The sequence below is a fragment of the Lissotriton vulgaris genome, chromosome 7 (genome assembly GCF_964263255.1).
Source record: "Lissotriton vulgaris chromosome 7, aLisVul1.2, whole genome shotgun sequence".
In the NCBI taxonomy this organism is placed as follows: domain Eukaryota; kingdom Metazoa; phylum Chordata; class Amphibia; order Caudata; family Salamandridae; genus Lissotriton; species Lissotriton vulgaris.
In genome coordinates this window covers 1122845271-1122862054 of record NC_141695.1, presented here as the reverse complement: position 1 = coordinate 1122862054, position 16784 = coordinate 1122845271, and positions in this window count along the sequence as shown.

The window sequence follows — 16784 nt, the reverse complement described above, 5'->3', positions numbered from 1 at the left end:
TATAGCTCACTAAAATGATTGCACCATTCTATTGGTGGGATGTTGTTGGCCAGGGGAGGGGATAGGTCGAAATTTGTTTTGGCAACTAACAACCAAAGTCATCGACGATCAGGATGATCAATAGCCTCCTCTAGTTCATCCCATCTCCCTTCATCCCATTGTTTTTTGGCTTTACCCTGTGCCAGTTTGTAGACCCATCTGCAATCGGGAATGTTTGCTTGGTCCCTGTTTTAGATAGCTGTAGTTAATCTCGCTGAACTACAGTCTTTGTTACACCAAGGATTTACTCCATGGCGACTAACCCATGAGTATCTAATCTTTTTAGAGGGGATGCAAAAGAAGGTGGCCAGTTGCTCAAAAAAGGCTCGGTTGAGGACACTACAGATATTCAAGGAGTGTAGATCATTACTTACTGATTCTAATGTCACTAAATGCTCAGCTTTAAATTCATTGATCTTTTGCATTTTAGATTCATCTGCCAAAACCGTGGGCCATTTAACCCAACGCTTATCATTTGTGGCACTCAACTCCCTTGTGCATATTGGGGCAGTGAAATCCTGCTGAATACTCCCCCATAGATGACTAATGGATAAGTGTAGGGAGTTATGGTCTCTGTCACAGGCCTGATGTATAAGCATGTCCCGTACTTGGGGCCACAGGATCAGATCCACTAATATATAGTCAATCTGACTTGACCGATTCATTCCTATGAAGGTCATACCACCACTTCGGTTGGAATTAGTTCGGCCATTAGCGGCCCTTAGCTTGTGTTCTAGGGATATTGCATTCAATTGAAGGGCAGCATGTGACTTCATTCATTATCATGCCCCCTATCATCATCTCCAGCGCCTTCATCCTCCTGGGAGATTTAACCTTCTATCCAAAAGATGACTCCAACCCAAACTCTGTCCCTCACCTCGAAAGCCTCATAAATCTCAGCCTCATATTACCAAACCCACCCTAGCAGCTTTAAAACCTCCTGGATCCAATCTTCTTGTCATTCAGCAAATCACAGTAAAAAAACATCTCACATTACCTAGAAAAACTATGCCCTTGTCAGCTTCAACATCACCCGCCCATACTATACAGGGGTGACTGCTCAGGGCCTGCCGACCACAACTGGAACAACATCTCAGAAGAGGTCTGAAATTCTCCAAACTCCACAATGAGTAAACCAGAAACTTAATGAAAGATGTATAGAACTTCAGTGCCTGGAGCACCACTTGTGCCAACACCCTGCTCCTTCTCAAACGCAGCAAAACAACAAGATCGCAAATATAAGCCAGATGGTAAACAGAAGAACTCATGGTGATGAAGCGTCACTACATGTAACTGGAACAAAAGTGAAGAATTAGCAAAAAAATCATACAAAAGGATACCTTCAAATTCAAGCTGATGCACTACCACCAGAAAATACAGAACACCTAGCAAACATCCGTCATAGTCCGCTTAGAAGCTACCACTAAAAGCAGCAAAGACATTTTCTACATAATCAGAAACTTGACAGCACCCGTAGGCATAGCCAGCAACATCACCCCCTCACAAGAACTCTGCAACAATCTCTTAGACTTCTTCAGCAACAAAATAACTTCCATTTATGACAGATTTGCCTCCCAATAGGAATCCCCGCCACCTCACAACTAGCCTTTCTGTATCTATAGAAGAACGTAGTCTGATCACATTGACCACCAGCACCATTGACCAGACCACAGCTCCATGAAGATCATTTACTCTAGAGCCCCTCCATACCTGTTCCCCAATCATGTCTTCAATAAAGCAGCCAACCCAATCAGCAAAGTAGTCATTATCAACCTTATTGCCTCCACTGACAAAGCTATTTTCCGGGAAGCCTGGAAAGATGCAGTGGTCACCAACCGACTGAAATAACCCTCTGCAGACTGAGACAAGCTCACAAACTACTGAACTATCTTCGTCCTACCTTACCTAGTAAAGATCCTTGAGAAAACAGACACCTCGCCAAACACTTTGGCAATCACCAGCTCCTCAACTCTATGCAATCTAGATTCAGACCCAATCACAGCACAGAAAAGCTCTCATTGCAGTGACAGATGACATCTTCATAATCCTGGAGAGAGGAAAAACCACAGTCCTCATCCCACTGGACCTCTTGGCAGTATTTCTCACACACCATCCTCATTAGACACCTAGACAAGGTATGCCAACCAAGAACCTGCCCTCTGCTTTATCTGCTCTTCGCTGGCAGTGAGTACACAGATATTCAACTTAGCTCCATATTTCTCAGAAGACCCAGAACTCATATGTGGAGTGCCCCAAGTCTCATCTCTCAGGTTCACCCTCTTTAGCACCTACATGACCAATATGTCTAACATCATCCATGTCCACAACATCAAGATCCTCTCCTGCGCCGATGACACCCAGCTCATACTGTCTCTCTCGGACAAAACATCCAACATGAGTAACAAGTTCACCGCCTGTATGTCTGAAGTAGGCACCTCTATGAAGTCCAATTGTCTCAAACTCAACACTGACAGGACAGAAGTAGTGATCTTTGGAACTAACACCTCTCTTTGGGACTCAACCTGGTGGCCAGCTGACCGTGGGCCTACTCCTAACCCTAGATCACACACAAGAAGCTTAGGAATTGTGATTGACAAAAATCTGAACATGTCCACCCAGGTCAACGTTGTCCGCTCATCCTGTTTCCTCACCCTGAAGATAATGAGGAAGATTTCCAAATGGCTCCCAACACCAGCAGAAGAACTACCACCCAAGCTGGACTATTGAAATTTTCTGTTCTACACAACACACGCCTGTCCTACCTGAACAGCTGTGACTCTTTCCAGGAACCATCCAGGCACCTCTGCTCAGTGGGACTCCAACTCAGGAACAAAACTGGAAGTCGAGCCTTCTCATTCATTCCTCCTAAAGCATGGACCGACCTTCAACTCCACATTTGAGCCTTCTTGTTGAACTCTGCAAAAAGCTGAAGTCCTGGCTCTTTAACTAGCCCCACTCCCCAGTCATCCAGGATACCCTTTCAGGTGATAGTGGGCTCTACAAATGAATATAACATGTCACAGCATAACATAACATACAACCATTATTCACCAGTTTTCCTCACCCATTGCCAGTCCACAATTGCAGTCTACCTCTCCAGCGAAAGCCTAGCCTTGAGAATTTGACAACACCGACATCCTGGACCGCAAATCAAAACTACTGGAATCTGCTCCCCTACAATAAAAACAAAACTACAATTAGTAACAACTCTGGACATTGTAACTTTAAGCCTGATTATTCTCCAAAGTATACATGTCATCTTATTTTTTAATTTAGGTATTTTTCTTAATTCAATTTACAAATATTTTTAAATAAATAGAGGAGAATGATTAACCCTTATATGCATAGGTGCAGCGTGATTGCGATTCTGTGTTCGACCTGTCAGCCTTAGAGTGGTCTTCTCCAAAACGTATAGAGTTTTTCCCTTAATTTTTCTGATATTTGTTTTTGTTGGCTTACACCTATTTGCCACATGTAATTTACTTATCAGAACTTCAAGAGGGGTGGACTTCTCTTAACTTGCATTTGTCCACAAAACCAAATGACTTTTTTTTACTCAACTGCAATTAATGGTAATAATATTGGTAAGAAGAGGAACCATCAAATGTTCGGTCTCAGAGTGCCAAAATGTCTACAAGACCATCATCAGGAATCAGACTTGAAAATATATTACAAGCTTAAATAAGCAGAAACAGAAATAAGACTCAACAAGTCTGCCTTAAATACAAACCTTACACTGTGTCACTTGCCAATGTCCAAAATCACCAGGGGGCCGATTACAATGCCGCCGTAAAAGGCTCCAACGCTCGGTCGCAGCCTTTACAGCTGCATCATAATGGGCTGGTCGGTTCACTTTACAACTGAGTGCCATATTACAGTGGAAAAAAAAACAGTTGATGGACAGAATGCAGAACAATGTCATACATTCACCCCAGTACAGAGATCTGTGCCTAAATCCATCGTTTTTTTGCACTTCACACCACCCCAGTTCAGACATGGTCATATACAAATTAGCCTTGACCCTGTGCCTCATGGGAACAGTCCAGCTCGAACTGCGAAGCCATGTCTTTCCTGGACCGGAATCAAGTATCCTAGGACCGGTTTCTGGCTATAAGCCGTCTTCAGCCAGGATTGATTGACTCCAGTGGTGTGGAGAGCATGGGACTCACGTCTGAGCATACCCATCCCACTTGGGGTGACAAATGCAAAAACAACAGTTGATGGACAGAATGCAGAACAATGTCATACATTCACCCCAGTACAGAGATCTGGGCCTAAATCCATCGTTTTTTGCACTCCACACACCCCAGTTCAGACATGGCCATATGCAAATCAGCATTGACCCTGTGCCTCATGGGAAAAGTCCAGCCCAAACTGCAAAGCCATGTCTTTCCTGGACCGAAATCAAGCATCCTCAACTTGTATCTGGCTATCAGCCGTCTTCAGCTAGGATAGCTTGACTGCAGTGGTGTGGAGAGCATGTGACTCACGTCTGAGCATACCCATCCGACTCTGGGTGACAAATGCAAAAACAACAGTTGATGGACAGAATGCAGAACAATGTCATTTATTCACCCCAGTACAGAGATCTGGGCCTAAATCCATCGTTTTTTTGCACTCCACACACCCCAGTTCAGACATGGCCATATGCGAATCAGCCTTGACACTATGCCTCATGGGAACAGTCCAGCCCAAACTGCGAAGCCATGTCTTTCCTGGACCGGAATCAAGCATCCTAGGACTGGTTTCTGGCTATCAGCCGTCTTCATCTAGGATAGCTTGACTCCAGTGGTGCATAGAGCATGTGACTCACGTCTGAGCATACCCATCCCACTCGGGGTGACAAAAGCAAAAACAACAGTTGATGGACAGAATGCAGAACAATGTCATACATTCACCCCGGTACAGAGATCTGGGCCTAAATCCATTGTTTTTATTGCAATCCACACCACCCCAGTTCAGACATTGCCATATGCAAATCAGCCTTGACCCTGTGCCTCATGGGAACAGTCCAGCCCGAACTGCGAAGCCATGTCTTTCCTGGACCGGAATCAAGCATCCTAGGTCCGGTTTCTGGCTATCAGCCGTCTTCAGCCAGGATAGCTTGTCTCCAGTGGTTTGCAGAGCATGGGACTCACGTCTGAGCATACCCATCCCACTCAGGGTGACAAATGCAAAAACAACAGTTGACGGACAGAATGCAGAACAATGTCAAACATTCACCCCAGTACAGAGATCTGGTCCTAAATCCATCGTTTTTTTGCACTCCACACCACCCTAGTTCAGACATGGCCATATGCAAATCAGCCTTGACCCTGTGCTTCATGGGAACAGTCCAGCTCGAACTGCGAAGCCATGTCTTTCCTGGACCGGAATCAAGCATCCTAGGACCGGTTTCTGCCTATCAGCCGGCTTTAGCCAAGATAGCTTGATTCCAGGGGTGTGGAGAGCATGGGACTCACATCTGAGCATACCCATCCCACTCGGGGTGACACATGCAAAAACACCAGTTGATGGACAGAATGCAGAACAATGTCATACATTCACCCCAGTACAGAGATCCGGTCCTAAATCCATCGTTTTTTTGTACTCCACACCACCCCAGTTCAGACATGGCCATATGCAAATCAGCCTTGACCCTGTGCCTCATGGGAACAGTCCAGCCCGAACTGCGAAGTCATGTCTTTCCTGGACCGGAATCAAGCATCCTAGGTCCGGTTTCTGGCTATCAGCCGTCTTCAGCCAGGATAGCTTGTCTCCAGTGGTTTGGAGAGCATGGGACTCACGTCTGAGCATACCCATCCCACTCAGGGTGACAAATGCAAAAACAACAGTTGACGGACAGAATGCAGAACAATGTCATACATTCACCTCAGTACAGAGATCCGGTCCTAAATACATCGTTTTTTTGTACTCCACACCACCCCAGTTCAGACATGGCCATATGCAAATCAGCCTTGACCCTGTGCCTCATGGGAACAGTCCAGCCCGAACTGCGAAGCCATGTCTTTCCTGGACCGGAATCAAGCATCCTAGGACCGGTTTCTGGCTATCAGCCGTCTTCAGCCAATATAGCTTGACTCCAGTGTTGTGGAGAGCATGGGACTCACATCTGAGCATACCCATCCCACTCGGGGTGACAAAGGCAAAAACAACAGTTGATGGACAGAATGCAGAACAATGTCATACATTCACCCCAGTACAGAGATCTGGGCCTAAATCCATCGTTTTTTGCACTCCACACCACCCCAGTTCAGACATAGCCATATGCAAATCAGCCTTGACCCTGTGCCTCATGGGAACAGTCTAGCCCGAACTGCAAAGCCATGTCTTTCCTAGACCGAAATCAAGCATCCTAGGACCGGTTTCTGGCTATCAGCCGTCGTCAGCCAGGATAGCTTGACTCCAATGGTGTGGAGAGCATGGGACTCACGTCTGAGCATACCCATCCCACTCGGGGTGACAAATGCAAAAACAACAGTTGATGGACAGAATGCAGAACAATGTCATACATTCACCCCAGTACAGAGATCTGGGCCTAAATCGCCCTAAGTTGGCAGGGTATGCTCAGACGTGAGTCCCTTGCTCACTTGGCCACTGGATTCAAGATAGCCTGGCTGATGAGGATTATGAATCCGAAACCGGTCCCAGGATGCTTGTTTCCGGTCCAGGGAAGACATGGCTTGGCAGTTTGGGCTGGACTGTTCCCTTGAGGCACAGGGTTAGACTGATTTGCATATGGCCATGTCTGAACTGGGGTGGCTGAGTGAGCTAAAGAATGGTGATGGATTAAACCCAGATCAGTTGACTGGGGATGAGTGTTTCATTTGCTCAAACGCTCCGTCCATCATCCCCTTTTGTTTCGCTTTGTTCGCCCTAAGTTGGCAGGGTATGCTCAGATGTGAGTCCCTTGCTCACTTGGCCACTGGATTCAAGATAGCCTGGCTGATGAGGATTATGAATCCATACCGGTCCCAGGATATTTGTTTCCGGTCCAGGGAAGCCATGGCTTGGCAGTTCGGGCTGGACTGTTCCCATGAGGCACAGGATAAGACTGATTTGCATATGGCCATGTCTGAACTGGGTGACTGAGTGAGCTAAAGAATGGTGATGGATTAAACCCAGATCAGTTGACTGGGGGTGAGTGTTTGATTTGCTCAAAAGCTCCGTCCATCATCCCCTTTTGTTTCGCTTTATTACAATGGAAGCAGTCATAAACTAAACCTGCCAGTAATTCCAGCTGACTTCCAACGGGCTCGGAGAGCCTGTCGGCCAGTCAGAATCTAGCCTGGAATCTCAATGCCCTTGAGATTACACTGTCGGGTTTCGGCAACCTTTCTGTGCTGGCCTTTCTGACATGTAAAAGCTGTCGTAATTCAACTCTGGGGGCACCCAGCAGGGCCCCCTTGAGTGCACTGCCTTAGGCTGGAAGCCAAGGCCCCCCTGTTGAATCCTGCAATTCCTCCAAATTACAGATGTAAACTTCAAGGTCATTGTGCGTTGTAATGCCTGCGTTGTAGTGATAAGCGTTGTAAAGGATGTTGCAATGTAATGACTGTGTTGTAAGTGTAGTGCGATGTAATGGTTGCATTGTAAAGGATGTTTTCCCAGCCAAGGCTATGTGTGCCAGTAACCCGACTGCGCGTGTGGTTGCAGCAACAAATATCAGTGGAGATTGTGTGAGTATTCATGTAAATCTTAGCGCCAGTCATGTGCTGTAATTACAATGAATTACAACAACAAAAAGATCCTTTTCCAATTTACTGTTTGGAAGGAAGAAGACTAACTTCTGTCTTTGTTTGAGCAAAAGAGTAATGACTTTCACAAGTTACCAAATTTACAAAACTACTAATTCAAACATTGAGAGTTCTACTTAAAACTAAAAAAGCGGGATTTGTTATATATCTTTTTATTATTGTTGTTCTTCATTTGCCAGTACATTGAAAACATCATCATTTCAATATTAAAAACACAATAGTCACACCATTTATAAAAACATGTATACATCAAATTTCACATAAAAAAATGTTTAATCAAAATACAATCAGAAACAATAATAAGTTTTGAGAAATTACAATTTTTTCTCAAAACTTATTATTGTTTCTGATTGTATTTTTATTTTTAAAAAATGTATGTGAAATTTGATGTATACATGTTTTTATAAATGGTGTGACTAATGTGTTTTTAATACTGAAATGAGGATCTTTTTGTTGTTGTAACTTATCTACCCATTCATTTTCCAAAATAAAGGGTACCTCCCATTATACTTTAGCGTAATTACCATGAATACTTTCTCAGAGGCCCACAATATGCCCTGCACAGGGCTGACCTTAGCGCTGGTGGCGCCCTGCGTGACAATGTTTGTTGGCGCACCCCAGTGACTACCCCCGCCAGTGATTCCCTCACTATTACCCTTTAACAGTGCCCCTCAAGGTCTCCATTGCCATTCTCTCTAAGATGTATTTATTTAATTTTATAACGTTTCTCATACTAGTAGGGTGCACTTTACATTGCACACATATTAAAATGAGGCAATCAATCATAGGTATGTAAATCAGTGTATAAGAAATGTTACATATGACAGAGGACTGCAAGGTATAGGAGTGACATGTCATTCATACTGATAGGCAGTATAGTTTAAGAGTGCTTTGTCTAGAGAAGCATAAACTCAGAATTTAAAATGTAACACCATGGTTAAGATGTCTCTTTAATAAGAATCACTTTGAACCCAAATGATCCCTATTTGCAATATTAGGATAATTAACGCTGGAGAAAGAAATCATAACGCTCTAATCCATACTTTGCAGTATGTATAAAGTTCTTTGGTGACAGTTAATAAAATACTGTTCTATATTAGGATTTCACCCTATAAATGGCAAGTAATGAAATGACCTCTCTGTCATAAGTAGTAACCCGTTAACCAATTTTCATTCTATGCATTTTGTGTTCTGCATGATACATGTTCTTTGCAGCAGGCATATTAACCCTCTGCGCTACCTTAAAACTTCCACTAGAGAAAATTCCCACCTCTCTAATACAACAAGTAACATTACACCTACAACAAGCCAGGTCTGTTGGCTTTGTCAATGGTTCCTGTTTGCATATGATAAATAAGCACCAACTATGCATTTGTTTTATATAACATTGCACATGCTTCAGCTCTAACATAATGACATTGAAAGAACTATAACGAGTCTTGCTGTAGTTACATAAAAGTCAGTGATGGGTGGTACTGCCGCATAATTAAGATTTTTGTTTTTTCACCCTGTGGGTGAGGGCAAAAATGAAGAGCCCGATAGGGACCTGTCTCGGCAGCCATAGGGCTAAAGGGGCTTCAGCCCCCCACACGTCCTGTGTCTCAGCTCGAGCTGCTGTGGGCTCAGATGGGCAGTATCTGGAGTCTTATCTACGGCACGCACAAGTTTTTCACAGGTCTTTAAAGACCATTTGCATATTTACATACCTTTGTAAACTGGTTACTGAGGTTTCTTTTTTCTGATTCCAGTACCACCTGGACCCCCACTACACCAATTCCTTTCATATGTATTTTACATTTATGGCCGTAGTGTGAGCATGCATTTCATGAAAAGGAATATAAAGTAGGGTTGCCAAAAGAAAAATGCCAGCCGTGTGTTGTTTAAAGAGCCTGCAAAGACCTTGTCTTGACACTAAATAGGGTTATAAATAAAAAAGTATGAATTTATTTGTAATGTGACTTTCTGTCTTTGTTCCCTTTAATTATCAGTCATGGATCATTCAGGCAGCCCTGGAATTAAAAGTGCTTTATATTTATTTTTGCTGTTTTAAGTACGCACAGATAAGTGCTGAAAATACGGCTTTAGGTGGCTGTTTATTTTTGTACCGTCTGGAACATCAAAATAATGAGCTGGCAACACTATTCATAAGAGTGAAAGTTTGTTGCAGGATCAGCACATTATTTATTTCCTCCACCCTCTAGCCCTTATTAATGCCATAATAGCAAAAGTTTAACTTATATCTGAAACCCTATGCCGCCGTCAATAACATGCTGAGTTACTTCAAGTGTCTCGGAATCCACCCTGCACTCAGACACCCCACTCCTCATTCTTGCCCTTCACTTTCACGCTCACCCTACACTCACAGCGATCACAATTCACTCACACTGATCACCATGCACTCACACCATTCACCCGTTCACCCTGCACTCACGGTCCTCACTCTGCACTCATAATGCACATGTGCTGTTCACCCTGTACCTCACCTTGCAGTCAGAGAGCACACTACTCACCCTGCACTCATGTGACACTTCACTCACTTGTCCCCCTCACTGATTAATCTTCAATCTCACTCAAACAAGCCCATCACTAATCATGCATTCATTCGTCGCTACAAAGCTTCCTGCAATAACTGCCTCAAACCCGACCTCAGTAGCTCTCAAGACATGAGCCTCATGTAGGGTCCAAAAACTGCTGTGTTTACACATAAGACGTAGAAGCCATTGCCAAACCATGAAGGCTCCTACCACCACAGGTCTCTTTTCCACTCCAGAGGACGTTTACCCTGAAAACACAGGGCAGTGTTTGTGGGCAGTCAAAATCTGTTTACCGATAAAACCTGCTTGAGCAAATGGAAAATTGAAGGAGGTGACTCCACATGAAGTAATAACAACTGAGGACTGAAGGCGCGTAGTAGACTTGCTGCTGGCAGTGTGTTGACATACCTACATGATAAATGTCCTCTGAAGGACACTGTACCGTGGGAATCTGGTGGGAGTGAAAAGGGTTAGTAAGGGCGCACTACGTGTTTGTTTGTCGTTTGTTTTAGTTGTATGGTGCTCCGAGGTATCACTCTCTGATGAAAAGTGTGCCGAAATAACTCTAATGGTTGCACCCCCATAGATATGGGGTGTGTCCCCCGGGCTCTAATGAATCCTTCTGCGGAGAAGGCTACTGTAGGGTCATCAATAATATACACAATAGTTTTTCTTGTTTGAAACTTAGTGTTTATTCCATCTTGTTATCTTCACAAAGATATAAAGTTCATAGTTTTTCACTGTATTTCATGAGTAGATATTTAAACATTTGCAATGCATTTCGGCAATGAATATGCCTTCTTCCAGGGGATCTCTCTATAACAAAACAAATGATACAGCATTCAATGTGGATCCTAAATGTGTATGTTCAATAAGCATTATTAAAACGTATTTTAACCATAGTTCATAATGCAGAAAATTAGCTATTGATATTCAACTCGTAGCGCTACACCCAAATCAATATGTAATGGTATGTTAATGAAAAAGTCATTGCGAACCCCGAAAACCATGGCTGAACGCCAGTGTATAAGCTACGATTAACTAGACTCAATCAACCGACAGAGGTAAACCTGAGCATTTATTTTGATTGAGTCTAGTTAATCGTAGCTTATACACTGGTGTTCAGCCATGGTTTTCGGGGTTCGCAATGACTTTTTCTATGAGTTGAATATCAATAGCTAATTTTCTGCATTATGAACTATGGTTAAAATACGTTTTAATAATGCTTATTGAACAAACACATTTAGGATCCACATTGAATGCTGTATCATTTGTTTTGTTATAAAGAGATCCCCTGGAAGAAGGCATATTCATTGCCGAAATGCATTGGGAATGTTTAAATGTCTACTCATGAAATAAAGTGAAAAACCATGAACGTTATATCTTTGTGAAGATAACAAGATGGAATAAACACTAAGTTTCAAACAAGAAAAACTATTGTGTATATTATTGATGACCCTACAGTAGCCTTCTCAGCAGAAGGATTCAGTGGAGCCCGGGGGACACACCCCATATCTATGGGGGTGCAACCATTAGAGAATCTGGAGGGAGTAACAGCAAAGACACTGGAAACCCGGGGTCTCTAGTCCCAGCTCCACGTGGGGCATCTGTGGGATGGTGGGCAATGACGGAGGCTTTGGTCCTCACTCAAACTGGCAGTCATTCATTTGGGGTTTATTGCTTTTTTCATGAAACACACATTCATTTCAGTCCGTAATGCCCATTTCTTAATTAAATCATTTTAGGTGGTTCTATGTGTAGATAGAAGAGCAATAATGGTAAGAAAACTGTTGGAAAACATTCCATAAAGAAAAGTTGTTATTTTTCGCTGGTCTTAAAACATTGTCTTGTCAGAATATTATACAGAAAGCCAAATGCAGGACAAGTCGTGATTGTAGACTCCTTTGCATTTTTCGGTTGAAAGGGCGCGGCTGCAGGGCAGATTGTGTGCATTTGTTTGAGTAATCATGTTAATTGCAGCGCACGATGGGCACTGCGATTAACTTGAATACTTTCACAAAGGCTTACAATCAGCCCCGCAGCCGTGCCTTTTCAACAAAAGAAATGCAGCAAGTGCAGGAGGCACTTGCTACTGGACTAACATGCTGTTATTCGCGCTTCAAATGCCAAAATGCCACATTGCGTGCCCAAGAGGAGAACGGTGCGTGTGCGCCCGTGCCCCAGCTTACTGGGAACAATGGTGACAGCTTCACTTTGTGCATTCCCTCTGGACAGCCACACACACACAGGATGGTGAAGCTCATCTGCATTCTGATCACTCATCTGCATTCATCTGAATTCAGATGGGTCTTCCTGGACAGGGAGGAATGGAAGGGGCTGACACTTATGCTTCAACAGGTAGTGTCCTGTCCCCCCACAAAGGACTAATGTACCCCCTATGGCTAGCCTGGCAGACAGGACTGTGTTGAAAGGGATCCTCTTGCACTTCAGGAAGCTCCATTAAAGCCACCCCCTCATCAAAGGCCCTTTTGCATATAAGTGCTGGGTCTCTGACCCCCTGACATCAGATACTTCTAGATTTTGAACTCTGTTAGAAGGACTGCTGTGCTGCTTAAAGGACTCAACTGCACTGCTTTTCTGGAAGTACTGCTGTTCTGCTTGTTTCCCTGCTGAGTGCTGCTCTCATACTCTGCTGAAGGAGTTTTGGGCTCTGCCTTCATTCCAAGTGATGCCCAGGGGTTTGATGGCTTGCCTCTTGTTTTCAGCAGTCTCAGGGACACAAAATACGTCATGCAATTCTGCTGGTGCTACTGGACTCTGACATCTGTGAGTCCTACCCTTGCCTGAGATGCTATTTCCAAGTTCTGGGTCTCAAAAGTGGATTTCTGAAGCTTTTTCTTCCTCAACGTCAACGCAGCAGCAGCTTTGATACAATTTGATCTGATGCATAGCTCTTCAACGCCAACACAGTGGCTGCTAGATGACAGCAGCTCTACAGCCAGAATGGTGACAAACAGCGAGGCTCAATGACGACACAATGCCTGCATCGTACAGGGGTTTGCTGATAAGCTTCTATCAACAGTGTTGATTAGTGCTGATGCTCGCCTCCATTCTTATAGACGACGTCGCAACGCCTTCTTGACTCCAGTCCCCGATGTCGACGCTTTGCTCCATCCAAAGTGCTTTGTAAGTAGGACCTGTCTGGGTCCTGTAGCCAGCCTGCCGTACATCACAGTTGTCCTGAACTTTGGATTTGCCCTAGTCTAGTACACTCTCAAGTAACATTTTAGTGCTATTGAATTCTAAGCACTGTTTTAGATTCTTTTTTTTTCTAATTCATATCTTGACTTCTATGATTGTATTTTTGTTGTTTTGGTCTTGTTTTGCTCAGATAAATATTCTCTATTTTTCTAAACCTGTGTGGAGTCTTTTTGTGGTGTATTCATTGCACTACTGAGTGTTTGTGTGCACAAATACTTTACATATTGCCTCTTTAGATAATCACTAAGTGGATGATGTATGACAAATGTATTTAATAGAAAACAATATCTGAAAGCAAAATCAGTGGATGTCCTACAAAATATAAGATTACTTTGAAGGACAATAATATTTACTTTGCTAAACATATTTAAACAGAAATTCAGTTTCGCCGATTTTACATGACTCTTGAAAGTATTTAATCTCCTACATTAAAAGGCTTTTTGACCTTATCACAAGTGAATGACTCTTTAAAATCTCTCCAAAGACCAATGTTCCCCAGGTAATTATTTAACATACTTTGACACATAACCAAGGAACACCAATGTATGACAGCCTTCCCTTAAACTCACAAGAAATGTGATCCACTTCAAATCATCAAAAACATATATTTGATGGTATTGTCATATTATAAATAATTGATGCAGTTAAAAAAGCAGGTGCCCAAGTGGCAGCACAGTGCAAGTGAATAATAGTGAGCCGAAAATATAAACCACACCGTGCACAGACAACATTTACAATATATACAAGGATCACAACCAATGGGACAATTGTTTCTTTTAAAGCTGACAATATTAACAATCAGGTTTTGTTTGTTAAGGGTATATCAGTCCCACAAAGTATTATTTGGTTAATTCCCAAAAGTTCAAAGTTTTGGCGCCTGAGAGCAATTTGTATGGAGTCTTCTTCAGGACAGGAAAATACTGGTAGCGACGTGACCACATAAATCAAAATATCATCCAAGAAACAGGTCACCATGACCTCTTTAACATTCACCAAAATTCTTCCAAGGCTCATGCAGAGTGCTGGTCAAACACTTGAACAGACCCCACATTCAGTTTGGTGTCTAAATTAATAATGTGGATAACCAGGGATTGCGGTAGATCCTCCTGGAACTCTTCTTGAGGGACTGCCATGTGAGAACATTAGTGGCTGTCAAAAAAGTGTTTAAAGAAGTTAAGACATCATCCATTAAATTGGATGTGGTTGACTGAGTGTCTAGTTGTATATCTGTTAGTTTTGTGTCTCTTGTGATATTGGTTTCATCTACTTCTTCAACTACTTCAATCTGTTGTACTTCGGAATCATCCAATGGGAAACTTTCACTCTCCTTTGAAGCTTTCTCGTTCAAAAGTTCCTTATCCGGATGAACACTGATGACATATTGGGTGATGGTCCCTCAGTTAATGATGAGAGTTCAAGGATGGTAAGACCAAAGAGGTGATGATGGAGAAGTGCCACTGTCTTAAGTATGCTCGGAAAAAAGACTGGTTGAATGTGAAATTACTTACGGGAAGCCCACAAGACTCTGATGGGAAAAGCACTCCCAGCTTATTGCAAAGAAACCTGAATATTTTTTTTCCTGTGCTGTGGATAATTTTGCACCCCGTCTGGACTACAGCAATGGTGCTGTCCATCGCTATGCAATAGAAAGTCATAGGTTGACTTTGTGTTATGACTTTTAGTGCCCCCAGGACTGCTTCCAGTGTTTGTTCTGTCATTTGTGGTGCATAATCTGTTAATTATCTCTGCTCATTTTCTTTGTCCTTGAGATGAGGACTGGTTCTGTTTATTTTGACACTATCTTCCTGTCAAGTGTCAAGAGATTGTAGAGGCTAACAAATTGCATGTGCCTCTGAAGAGTCCTTGCACAGGGCAGTGTGCTAGTTTGTTGAAGATGCACTAATTTTGCCAAGCCTCGCATTGTGCTCCTTGCAGTTTAAATTGGTTGTACAATATGATTTAGACAGGTGTGGATGACTTGATGATAATGAAAAAAATCTGCTTAGGCTATTGAAGCTAGTGATGATGGTACCTTTAGATAGAGCATGCTGTGACTTGCCTTTGTGATTTTTTTATTACTGTGGCTGTGTTTTTGAAGACTTTGTGGGTTCCAATACCTTTTTTAGATCGGTTTCATGGGAGGCCCTCCTTCAAATACAGCAGCTGTACCAGACAACCCGATAGATGCAAGCAACACTAAAGCCACCCCCCAGTGCCTGCCAAAACAGATCACAACTCTAGGTCCAACAACCTGACCCTGATTCCACTGGCCTTGATCATGCATGAACCAGGCTGTCCCATACCTCTGTTCCACCTGCTGGCCCTATCCCAGATCTTACTGGTGTCACTGGTGTTCCGGGGTAGTTGACCTCCCTTGACAGTATCAGTAAAAGCGAACATATCCCAATATTCAGACCTGGCGTGCTAGATCCCAAGGGTCAGTGATTGGAGTGTGTGTTTGGTTACCATTCGCCTCAGTGGTGAGTATCACATAACTCTCTGAGGGAGAACTTAGGGCAGCAACAGACAGAGAAAGCAGGGACATCTTAAAGAATCTGTGGGCCCCAGGCCAAACATAATTTGGAATCCGCTGCACAGAACAACCCTGAATGTAGTTTCTATTTTGCACTCATTCACACCCTTGGCAACTATAGTCATATCAGTGGCAACCCTTTTCCTTGGCTAGCCTTCACCTGGACCCAACCCTGCATCAAACAGTCTTTCTGTCTGGCCGGCAACAGAGAATTTATTTAAACGGTTTTATATAGCGCTGGCTAGACCCAAGGGTATCAGAGCGCTTTACAGGGGATGTGAGTGAACTCACTATGCAGTATTACATTAGTTCAAACAATGGAAAAGCTAAATATATGAGCAAAATGTACAGAACAATAAATAAAAAGACAAGGAAATAAAACGTAACATTTAGTCCATCAGCATGCATTGGATATCAGAGCCAGTGTGGTTTGTGAGGGGGAGTGGAGAGAGGTATGGGGATGGGGTGGAGCAAGGGAAGGAGAAGGGGGAGGAGGTGGCATGGAGAAGTATGCAGTGAAAATATGAGGGTTGGACGAAGGAGGATGGAGGTATGTGTGAAGAAGAGAGGCGGGGTAGCGGTCAGGCATAAGGCAGTGAGAAACATAACATACTAATGGGCAGGATGTGAGAAAACTGTAAGGTGACAGCATTAAGGACCCAAGTATTTGAGGAGAAGGTGTCGCTTGAGATCTCTTTT